General features: G+C 44.3%; 1 pseudogene; it reads left to right on the top strand.

The window, feature by feature from the left end:
- The first annotated feature begins 1971 nt into the window (after nt 1-1971).
- Nucleotides 1972-12573, top strand: part of LOC122673863 — a 33728-nt pseudogene continuing 23126 nt past the window's right edge.

Genomic DNA, 12573 nt, shown 5'->3' on the forward strand with positions numbered 1-12573 from the left:
GCAGAGTTGGGTTACATTTTGTGAACCAAACTGAGAATCTACTTGTTTGGTAATAAATTTTCTGTTGCTGTTATGACCAATATGTTTTATCTGAACTTTATCATAATATTTTATAATTCTGTGTATTTTGATCTATATGTTATGCTTCTTTATCTATGAGATGTGTATTTCTTTGCATATGTATACTATACATATATTTCATTATTTATAAATAATATATAGTATATGGGCTTCCCAGGTGGTACATTGGTAAAGAATCTGCCAGTCAATGCAGGAGATGCAAGAGATGGAGGTTTGATCCTTGTGTTGAGAAGATCTCCTGGAGTAGGAAATGGCAACCCTCTCTAGGATTCTTGCCTGGAAAATTTCATGGACAGAGGAGCCTGGTGGGCTTCAGTCCATGGGGTCGCAAAGAGTCAAATGTGGCTGAGTGACAGAGCATACATACACATATATAGTATATATTCAAGCATATGTATGTGTTGGTATACATTTCCTATTTTTGGTATTTAGGAAAATGTATATTTTTGTTTTAGATTAACCTTTGCATTTATACCTTTTAAAAGTCTTTATTCTCTCCTTTTCTTATTTGACCATTTACTTCTTGATGTTTCAGAGATTTTTGTTTTGTTTTGTACCAATTAATGCATGTGTGTGTGTGTTAAGTCACTTCAGTTGTGTCTGACTCTTTGTGACTCTATGGACTGCAGCCTGCCAGGCTCCTCTGTCCATGGGATTCTTCAGGCAAGAATACTAGAGGGGGTTGCCATTTGCTTCTCCTGGGGATCCTCCTGACTCAGGGATCAAAATTAAACCCCGCCTCTTATGTCTCCTGCATTGGCAGATGGGTTCTTTACCACTAACACCACCTGGGAAGCCCATCAATTAATGTTACCTGTTCAAATAACAATGAGTTTTTTCTATTTTTGATCTTTCCTTCACCAACATCCTCCCCAAATTTGCATTATTTTACTTTGTCACAATATATAACATTTATATATTATTGTTCCACTCTTGTCTCCACCTTTGCTTTATTCTTATATATATTAATACATATACCTCATATACCTATTTTATAATGCTCACTTTAGTTCTTTTGCTGAATTTTCCCCAGTCATCCTTCTGTTGAATAAAACTCATCCCTAGTAGGTTCCTCAGGAAGGCCTGGAGGGCTCAGTGCTCCTCAAGTTCTTGTATATAAAAAACTGTTTATATATTTGTTGATATTTGAAGGACAGCTTGGCTGGATATAGAATCCTTACTTCACATTTTCATTCACTGAGGTTTCTAAAAGTGCTGCTCCATTAATGTCTCGCTTTAATGCTAATTTTGAAGGGAATTGTTAATTTAATTACTTTCCCTTTGTAAATATTTTATCTTGTCTGTCTGAAGATCACAAAGAATTTATCTTTGAAATCTAATAGCTTTACTAGGATATGCCTCAGAGTTAATCATTCTCGTTTAATCTTCCCAGGTATTCAGGGAGCTACTTCAATGTGTAGATTCAGATGTTTTTCTATCTCTGGAAAGTGAATTATAATTTTAATTATTTTTAATTATTTCTCTTCCATTACTTTTTCTTCTTTATGTAATCCAATAATGTGGATATTATTACCTCTCTGCCAGTCTTCCTCTTCTGTTACTCTTTGGCTTTATTTTTTACTTCATTCTTTATGTCATTTTTAACTTCTTGCTTGTTTTATCACCTTTGTTTAATGCCTTTTATTAAATTTTCATTGAAGTCTACTCCACCTTGGGCTCTTGCAATGCATTTACTCATTGCTAAGAAAATTTTATCTTTTCCTTCCACTTCTTTCCTAAGTTCAATCTCCTCTTACATTTTTTCCTATTTTTGTCCATGTGCCAAACTCAGCCCCACCTGAGTTCGCCTGATGGTAGTTAATTAAATGGTGGATCAGGCAAGCCCTGAGGGCAAGGTTGCTGTGGTTCGGTCCCTAGTGGCCAGTGAGAATGGCCAGAAACCTTTCTCGGCAGGCTCTGCGCCTACGTTACAAGAAGCGCCAGAACCAGCCTGGGAAAATGCCTAGCCGGTTTCTTTTTTCCCCATTACCAGTGAGCAAGGCATGAAAGTACGAATGGAAAGTAACAGTGAGACAGGGACAGGCAAAAAAAGAGAGACAAACGACGGGAATTCAGGCGGTGCCATTCAAGGGCAAGGGAGGCGAGAGGCTGAGGCTTACCAAATTCTGCAAGGTTCTGGATGGTTCTACCAAGGATAGTACCCAGGGTAGAGTCTTGTGGCAGAAAGAATCAGAGACAGACAGAGGTCGAGAAAGCAAAGTGAGCAGTTATTTGAATTAAAGTACGTCCCCAGGGGAGAGGAGGCAGTCTCAGTTTCCTAGCTGCGCTGTGTTTCTTTGGCTGTCAGGTTACTGTTCTGCCCGTAGTCCGAGTCCCCGGTCGGGAAAGAAGACTCCTCGAAACAATGCAACTCGCAATAGGGGAATTTATTACTGACTCGAGCCAGGGCCTCCCGCCCTCACCAAGTGTGTGAGGACGAAAGGCCCCGAGCCCCAGTTCTCTCAGGTATTTATTAGGTCAAAATAAGCAGCAGGTAGTTGGCGCAATCGGATTGGTTACACAGTGGGTAGTTGGCGTAAGCTGATTGGTTACACAGTTGCAATGTAATTTTTGTTGGCCCAACGTGGGGCTTTCAGCTTTCCCCTGATAGGTTCCCTTTTTTCTGGCTAGGCATATGTTGATTGGCTGGCTCCAGGAGGCCTGATAATTATGTTACCCCAGGAAACCAGGCCTACTCCTAATCTAGGCTGCCTGCCATGGCATTAGCCATGACAGCCTCACATTTCCCCCCTGTCTGTTGTTCAAGTAGAGGAATCTTCCTCTTCACCCTGTGAAATTGACTGATATTGTTGTCTCAATACCATAATTTGGATGGTATTTAGGCTCTCCCTAATAAATGAGACCAGACAGTTTAAAATGCATGGACCAAAGGTCAGTAACAATATTAATATTATGAGTGGACCCAGGAGGGTGGAAATCAAAGTGGTCAACCAGGGGGAGCGCTGAAACCAAGATTTAAACCAGCCTTGTTGGGCTTTTTGTTCTCTCTTTCGCTGGGCTAGTCCCTCTCTTACTTTCTGGAGAGATTTTTGTACCACCCCTGAATGGTCAATATAGAAACAGCATTTTTCTCCCAGTGCTGCACATAATCTTCTTTGTTGTAGAAACAATAAATCTAAACCTCTCTTATTCTGTAACATTACTTCAGCCAAGGAGCTCAAGGATTCTTGGAGGTGTGAAATGGACTGTTCCCGTGGTTTCGCAACCCCAAGCAGCGCAATAAAAAGAGTCAACTCTCCCACATTTTTCAATTTGATTTCGATCCCTTCCTCCCCCCGGGCAGACATAGACAGGCACCTGTTCGTAGTACTGTGGGCCTTTTCGCTCAGTTACGGGTGAACAGACCGAAAGAGCCGTGGGCAAAGAACTTGGTCAGTTGGTGGGGACCAAACCCATTACCGTCAGCTGCCAGCATGCACAAATCAAAGGTCAGTACTGGCCACCATGTCCCTTTGGGGGCCACGTTGGAGCTCGAATTAAGCACTTCTCCAGTCTCAGGATTGTAGATCACCCAAGTCAGGTTAGCTGGCTGATGGGGGTTGTGGCTGGTTGCTCCTGGGCTGATGAAAACTGTTATCAGCAGGAGAGTTAAGAGGGCTCCCGTCATACGAGTTTCAGTTTCAAAGGATTTGACGGGTGAGGTCTTGTCTCCCATTCTGCTTGCATCTTCTCCTGTTCTTCCGGGGTGGCTTGCCGCACGTGATTGCAGTGAACCTAGGGCCCGATCCCGTCGACCTTAACAGCAGTAGGAGTGGTAAGGACAACAACATAAGGGCCTTTCCATCTAGGTTCTAATGCTTTAGATTGGTGTCGTTTTACCCAAACCCAATCACCTGGGCCAATATTATGTGAGGAGATGGTCCCCTTGCTTGGACCCTCGTGTATCTCTCGAATTAATCTCTAAACATGGCTATGTACCTTACTTAATGCCATCAGTGTTTGCTGAAATTGTCCCAAGGTAGGGGGTGGTAGGCATTTTCCCTCGAATATAGGACACACAGGAGGGGGGTCTTCCATACAGAATCTCAAAGGGGGTAAGATTCAGCTTATAAGCGGTGTTACATGCTCGAAAGAGCGCGAAGGGAAGGAGGGTCACCCAGTCCCCGCCAGTCTCCATTGCCAACTTTGTCAGAGTTTTTTTTAGGGTTTGATTCATTCTCTCAACCTGTCCGGAGCTCTGGGGATTATATTCACAATGTAACTTCCATTTTGTCCCCAGAGCTTGGGCCAGCCCTTGTACAATCTGGCTCACAAAGGCAGGTCCGTTATCAGAGCCCATAGTCACTGGCAGCCCATACCTAGGCACTATCTCCTCTAAGATCCTTTTAGCAACCACTGTTGCTGTCTCTCCCTTAGTGGGGAAGGCTTCTACCCACCCCAAGAAGGTATCTACCAGAACCAACAGATAGCAATACTCGTACTTGCCTGGCCTTACCTCAGTGAAATCTATCTTCCAGTGTTGTCCTGGCTCTTCCCCTCAGTACCTCGTTCCAGTGTGCTGCCTTTTCCCTGTCCTCATCAGCTGGCACGCTTTGCAAGCCTGGATTATCTCTCGTACAGTTGCATTTTGTCGAGGGAACCTCAGGCAGGCCGTCTGGAGAAGTGTCAAGGTCTTTTTCTCTCCCAAGTGTGTAGTTGTGTGCAGGTGTTCACATAGGTGATGACCCAGGATGGCAGGCAATATCAGGTTGTTGTTTTGATCTTGGTACCATCCATCTTTGTCATCCTTCTGGAGGGTGGTATCTTCGTTGATCCAAACGAGGTCAGGGAGGGAATAGTCGGGGACTGGCGGCAGAGTCCCCATACCAGGAGGTGGAAGTCCCATGGCTAATATGGGGGCGGCGTAGTCCCGGCTGGCCGCTTTTAGTAGGGCCCGTCTGAGTGTCTGGAAAGCCTGTTTCATTGGCTCAGTCCAAGTCCAGTTTGGGGTCTCTTTACTTTTCTCATATAAGGGCCGGGCCTTCTCAGCAAACCCCATGATCCACAGTTTACAATATCTAACAGTCCCCCAAAACTCTCTCACCTGGCGGGGGTCTTGGGCTCTGGTATCTGCAATATTGTTTCCTTCATGGCCTGAGTTAGCCACCTTTGCCCCTGCCTGATCTTATACCCCAAATAGGTGACCTCTTGCCAGGATATTTGCGCCTTCTTTGCACTAGCACAATATCCCAAGGTGCCTAAAGTCTGTAAGAGGTCACCGGTGGCATGGCTGCACGCCTCCTCTGTGGTTCCAGCCAACATAAGGTCATCCACATATTGCAGCAGGATGACCTGTGGGTGGCGAGTCTGATATTCATAGAGGTCTTCACTCAAAGCCTCATTAAACAAGGTAGGGGAGTTTTTGAACCCTTGTGGGAGGTGGGTCCAAGTTAGTTGTACTACCGGTTGGCCTTCCCCCTCAGTCCACTCAAAGGAAAATATTTCTTGGCTCTGGGCCACCAGGGGTAGGCTGAAAAAAGCATCTTTCAAGTCCAACACAGGGTACCAAGTGTACTCAGGCAGCAGACTGTTTAGGAGGGTATACGGGTTGGGGACAGTAGGGTGTATGTCACTCACCCACTTGTTGACTTTTCGTAGGTCCTGGACAGGTCTGTAATCCGTACTCCCTGGCTTCTTCACTGGTAGTAAGGGGGTGTTCCAAGGGGATTGGCACCGCTTGAGAATTCCGGCATCCATGAACCATCGAATGTGGGGAGTGATTTCCCGCCGAGCCTCCTGGCTCATAGGGTATTGCCTCACCCTCACAGGAGTTGCCTTGGCTTTTAGTTCGATGATGACCAGATGTCTCTGTTTAGCCAGTCCCATTCCTGCTGTTTCTGCCCATGCCAACGGGTATTTGTGGACCCACGGTTGTATATCTGGTGCTATAACCTCTGAGGGCTTAGGCACAAAAAGTCTGTATTCATCTCTTAAAGCTAGAGACAAGACATGTATCAGCTGTCCAAGTCCATCCATGACTGACATTCCCCCAGGGTCAAAATGGATCTGAGCATTAACTTTAGTCAAAAAGTCCCGACCAAGTAGAGGGGCTGGGCATTCTGGTATCACCAAAAAAGAATGGGACACCTGATGGGTCCCAGATTTACTTTCCATTCCGTGGTCTAACAATATCTTTTTGTCCCCGTGGCTCCCTGCACCAAGCTGGTTTTCTTAGACATTGGTCCCAGTTTTTGATTTAAAACAGAGTGTTGGGCGCCAGTGTCCACCATGAAGCCAACAGGTTTCCCTTTCACATGTATGATTACCCAGGACTCGGGGAGGGGTGCCGAGTCTTGACTCCCCTAGTCACTGTCTTCCCCCACATATAGAACTCGAGTTCCAGGGGAAATTCTCTCTCTCTGGGTTGTTCCTCTCTTCGGGTCTCTCTTAGGGCACTCATTTTTTAGTGCCCCCATTCTTTGTAGTAAGCACACTGATCTTTCTTTAGGGCCTGCCTTTTTGGTCTCTCTTTTTCTCCCGACGAAGTCGTTCCTCCCTTTCTTCTGGGGTCTCCCTATTATTAAATACCTTTTCAGCTGCTTTTAGTAAGTCTTGTATTGTCTGTTCTCTTAACCCCTCTATCTTTTGTAATTTCTTCCTAATATCCAGGTCTGCCTGATTCACAAACACTAGTAGAACTGCAGCATGTGATTCCTCAGCCTGGGGGTCCATAGGTGTATATTGCCTAAAGGCTTCCATTAGCCTCTCTAGGAAGGCTGACAGGCTCTCAGTGGGCTCTTGCCTTACTAAATTTACCTTTGCCAAATTTGTTGGCTTTTTAGCTGTGGCCCGCAGGCCAGCCATTAGAGTCTGGCGGTACACTCGGAGATGCTCCCTACCTTCCACTCGCTCAAAATCCCAGTTAGGCCGCAACAGAGGAAACCCCTCATCCACGAGATGAGGCTGGGCGGTTGGTCTCCTGTCGGCCCCCGGGACCTGTTTCTGCGCCTCTGCCAGGATTTGCTCCTGTTCTTCTGTGGTGAGGAGCACCTGCAACAGCTGCTGACAATCATCCCAGGTGGGGTTATGAGTGAACAAAATGGGAAAAGGGCCAGTACTGATAGGTTTGCTCTCCGTCCGGGTTAGCTGGTCCCACCCGGACGGGGAGTGCCTGTACAGTAGATGAAGGTAACTCTGGGTCCCCATGATCTTGCTCACCCCTATTTCCTCTATTCCTTCTCCGGGGTCAGGATTCCCTTGTCCCTTCTGATTCATAGGCGGGCGGGCTCTTCCCCCCGGGGGAACCTGCAACGGAGGAGGGGCATATGGCGGGGGCCTAATTTCCGTCTCCAAGTCAATCAGGTTCCTGTCCGAGGATTCCTGCAAGACCGGTTTTGGGCCCTTATTCTTTTTGGCTTCCTCTGGGGCAGTGGGAGTTTTCATAACCAGGGCCTGTACATTAGGAGAATCAGGGAGTTTGTGAACAAAAGGTTTTAACCATTTGGGCAGATCTTCTACTAGATCTTGCCAGACCATAACATATGGGACTTGGCTCGGGTGGCCCCAGGGATCAGGAGCCATAACTTTTTCTTTCACCGCCCGAATAATGGAAGGTTGAAAAGTCTCCTCTGGAGGCCATCCAACTTGGAAGGCAGGCCACTCTGCAGAGCAAAAGGTTATTAATTTACTCTTTGTAACCAGTAGCGTCAGATCAAATGCTCTAGCCCTGACATCTGAGAAATGATCAGTCATGAGAGAGAGGGGTGGATTCTCCTTGCCCCATAGCGAGAGTCAGAAGAAAGTCACTGAGAATTACCACCAATAAATCCTATCGGGAGTGGTGGCGGCCAGGAGGTTGGGCTTGTGGTATGCTTCATGGAACTATTTGAGTGCCTTAGTCGTTGCACGGAAGTTTTCTTGCTGGGGGTGGGCACCCTAAGGGTTTCTAGCCCGTTCCGTGACCCCCTTATCCTTTCACGGGAGTCTTCCAGTGGCAGGCGCTCTATCGGCTCTTAAGTGACTGTCCCGTGCCCACACAGACGGGTTTTTATTTGGCCAGATTCTTGGTTTAGAATAAGAGAAAAAAGAAAAGAGTTTCACCTTCTCGGGCTCCCGTTACTGGGGCTGACTTGTTGGGAGGCCTTCAGAATCTGCCAGGGAGTAGCCCTGGCTGGGACTCGTCAGTTGCCCCGACAACTGTCTGCCTGTTCACTGAAACTCCCAGAAACAGAAATGAGGCTCCAAGGCTTTATAAGAAGTAGACAACGACACACCAGAGAACAACGAGACAGGAGACAATGCTGGCAGTTATACAGAAAAACACACAGACAGACACACATCGGCCGACAACACAGATCCTCTGGAACAAGGGTCACCTTACAGTATGGAGTCCACTGTTTCCCAGATTCGGGCTTAGGAGAGGAGGTCTCCTTCCTGCAGAGCTGGCTGCCTTCCAGCGCGCTCGCTGGCCTCAGCCTCACGCCAGCCGGAACGGCCTGTCTGTTCCCTCATGGAAAGCTTTCCCTAACGCCAGACACCTTCCTGCCTTTTAGCAGGGCCTCGGATTTACTCTGGTCTTTCTGCGCCAGACACCTTCCTGCTTCACAGCAGGGCCCCGGATTTACTCTGGACTTTCTGTGCCAGACACCTTCCTGCTTCACAGCAGGGCCCCGGATTTACTCTGGACTTTTCTGCGCTAGACACCTTCCTGCTTCACAGCAGGGCTCCGGATTTACTCTGGACTTTCTGTGCCAGACACCTTCCTGCTTCACAGCAGGGCCCTGGGTTTACTCTGGACTTTCCTAGACCTGCCTGAGCACCGGTGCTATTACCTGTCCTTTTTCCCCTTTGTTCCAAAGAGCGTTCTTCCCCTGTCAAGGGATCCCGGACGAGCCCCCAAATGTTCTGCCCGTAGTCCGAGTCCCTGGTCGGGAAAGAAGACTCCTCGAAACAATGCAACTCGCAATAGGGGAATTTATTACTGACTCGAGCCAGGGCCTCCCGCCCTCACCAAGTGTGTGAGGACGAAAGGCCCTGAGCCCCAGTTCTCTCAGGTATTTATTAGGTCAAAATAAGCAGCAGGTAGTTGGCGCAATCAGATTGGTTACACAGTGGGTAGTTGGCGTAAGCTGATTGGTTACACAGTTGCGAGGTAATTTTTATTGGCCCAACGTGGGGCTTTCAGCTTTCCCCTGATAGGTTCCCTTTTTTCTGGCTAGGCGTATGTTGATTGGCTGGCTCCAGGAGGCCTGATAATTATGTTACCCCAGGAAACCAGGCCTACTCCTAATCTAGGCTGCCTGCCATGGCATTAGCCGTGACAGCCTCACAGTTACATGAGATGCAGAAATGAAGAGATGAATATTCAGTTGTTTGGGATGGATTTGGGCATCTTTTCCCCTGATTTTCATCCCAGCTCCACCTTACTGAGTGGAGGAAGGATTTTGGTTCTCACTTAATCCGTGATCAGAAGGGCCATGGCCTCAGTGCATGATGGGAACTTCTTATGTGCAAGGCTAATTTTATTGTTATGAGGGCATAGTGAGCACAAGGTTACGTTCAGATGCTAGAGAGTCCCAGACGCTTATCACCCAAAGTGTATGGTTTCCTGTCAGTCTGGAGATGCCTGCTTTTTCTTTGTCTGCACAAGGACCCAGGTTGTTTATCAGATGCATAGTTTCCTCCCATTTGCCGCTCCCTGGTCTCCCCACCCCACCCCACCCCCCTGCCCCGCCCCGCCCCCGCATTGGTTTCTTTCTCCTCCTATCTAGATAACTGCCTGCTTGAACAGTCTTATGTGAGGTAGCCGTCCTTAAATTAGAAATTGGGCCTTTAAGTCAGTTATACTTAAAAAGTCTCTGCCTTATAGTCCTTGCCTCAAAATACTGGTAGTATTTTCATATTTAGGAATGTCCAGTCTTTGTAGTGACTGATCCAAATACCTCCCAGGCCTCTTTGCCAGTCCTCTTCTTTCTTCCCTGCTTTCATCTGGATCCGCCTTTGCTCTCCAGTTTTCCAATGGGACAAGGGACTGATGGGAGCATGAGGGATTATACTGAGGAGTTTGTTGATTTTTCTCTTCCTATTTGTGATTACTTTGTTGCTAGAACATCCTCTATCTTGAATTACTGCTGAGGGTATGGGCTATGCAGAAATTCCATAATTATGAAATTATTTTGTATCATTTGGGGAGGAAATTTCCGGGAGACTGAACTACTACACAGTTTACATTATCTTTAGTCTGAAGTTAAAAAATGTGATGAACAGAATTTGCTAGATTTGATGTAATCTGATTTATTAATTACTTCCTTTATGATGAATGCTTATTGTTTTTGTGTGTTTTGCTCATGCTAAGGCCATGAGGATATTCTATTATGTTTTATTTTATTCAATGAACATTTTTTTTTACCTCTCACATTCAAAATTGCAGTTTGCCTAAAATGGATTTTCTGTTGTGTGAGAGAGGGGATCTATACTCCTTTTCGTCTTCTCCTCCTGCCCCTTTCAGTCTCCTCTTTCTTCTTTTTCAAGTGAATATCCAAAGAACTTAGCACCATTTATTGAAAGGTTAATCCTTTTCCTTACTCCACTGAAATATCACCTTTGTCAAATATCAGGTGGCCACGTGTTTGGTATTTGTATAAATTCTCTTTTCTGTTCTGTTCTTTTATTTGTCTTTCTGCATCACCCTAAGAAAGCAGTACTCACTGACATATCCCACTAATTCTTTTGGGGGAGGGGAAGTTGGGGAGAAGGATGGCAAGAGAAAGTGAACCCAAAAATGCTGGTATGGTGTTCTCATTCACTTTTTCAAAGCTTCCTGTTTGGCAATAATTTTAAAATTACAGATAAGTTATAATAATAAAAATATTAAAATAGTACAAAAACAACTGTACACTTTTACTCCTAAATACCTTCAGTTCAGTTCAGTTCAGTTCAGTCACTCAGTCATGTCCAACTCTTTGCGACCCCAGGAATCCTTAGGCTACATTTATTAAGACTAAGAATATGCTTTTATGTTAATAACTAGAACACAATTATAACTTCAGTAAATTTACCATAAGATTTTTATTTAATTTATAATTTATATTTCAATGATATCAATTGATCTGAAATTCTTCATATCACTTCCAGTATCCAGTCTAGGGTCTGGTTTTGCTTTCAATTGTCATCTGTCCGTATATTTTAAGACATCGACAGTTTAAAGTATTCAGTCTCCCTCCCTCCTTTTTCAAATAGGACTTGCCATATCTTTGGTTTGTTTGGTGTTTTTCATCATTATACTCAGGTTACATATTCTTGGCCACAATACCACATATGTGTTATTTCCTTATTGAGGTATTACTTCCTTATTGGGATAGCTATAGAAAGTTCTTCACTTCAGTTTTTAGAAGTTATTATAAACTATGGACAATATACTTTTATCTTTGATATAGGTGGCTTTTATCCCAGTTTATCATTGTTTCTTTGAGTTTGCTTGTAATATTTTTGCCTTGCAAACCTTTTTGGTTTCTATGTAGTCAAACTTAAACAGTCTTTTAGTAATGCATCTGAATTTTTAGTTATAATTAGAGAGGAATTCATTTGTATTTTCTTCTAGTATTCATAGTTGGTGACTTTTTTTTTTTGCCTTAATTGAATCTCTGATTCATTTGGAGTTCATATGAATGTATATATGTATACTGAATGAGCCCAATTCTACCTTTTTCCAAATGGCTACTCATTTGTCTAGCATTTACTTAAAAAAAACAACAACAGGATTATCAAGTTTGAAGTTATTTGAGATATTATCTTTATCATATACTATATTTTTCTATGTAGCTGAATCTATTTTTGAATAGTCTGCTCCACAGGTCAGGGAATTTTTTTGTGAAAGGCCAGATTGCAAATAGTTTTGGCTCTGTGAAACCTATGAGTCTCTCTGGATTGTCTCTGTTCCAATAAAATTTTATTTACAAAGAGATGGTGAATCGTATTTGGCCTGTGAACTGTAGTTTGGAATCCTCTGGTCTGTTCTACTGCATTATTTTGTCTGTACATTCATGAGCCAGTGCCACAGTGTGTTAATTATAGAGGCTTTGTAGTTTGTTTTTATATCTGATAGGGCTAATCTCCACTTGGAACTCAATCTCTTTCTGGTTTATTTTTCTGTGTGAAATTTGCATCAACTTGCGAGGTTAAAAACAAAAATTCATCAGAAATTGTTTCAGAATTACATTAAATTTAAAGCCAAATCAGTTTAATTCTGTATCTTGTTTGTCTCCCCCCGCCCCCGCCCTTTTTTTAAATCTCAGTTGCTTTTGGTACTTAAGAAACTATGTACTTTTATTGTAAAGTTTCCTATTGTGTGAATACTGTTTATACTGCCCTTAATCTCCTTTTTGCTTTCTTATCCCTCTAGTCTCTGATCTTCGGTTTTAAATAGAACCTGTTGACTCTTCCCATGACCTATACATCAGTCAATGCTGATATTCTATTTTCTTAATTTTTGGTCCCTTCTCCTCCCATTTAAAAATCTGCATTCTCCCTACTTCATCAGAATTAGTAATATTT

The sequence above is a fragment of the Cervus elaphus genome, chromosome 18 (assembly GCF_910594005.1).
Source record: "Cervus elaphus chromosome 18, mCerEla1.1, whole genome shotgun sequence".
In the NCBI taxonomy this organism is placed as follows: domain Eukaryota; kingdom Metazoa; phylum Chordata; class Mammalia; order Artiodactyla; family Cervidae; genus Cervus; species Cervus elaphus.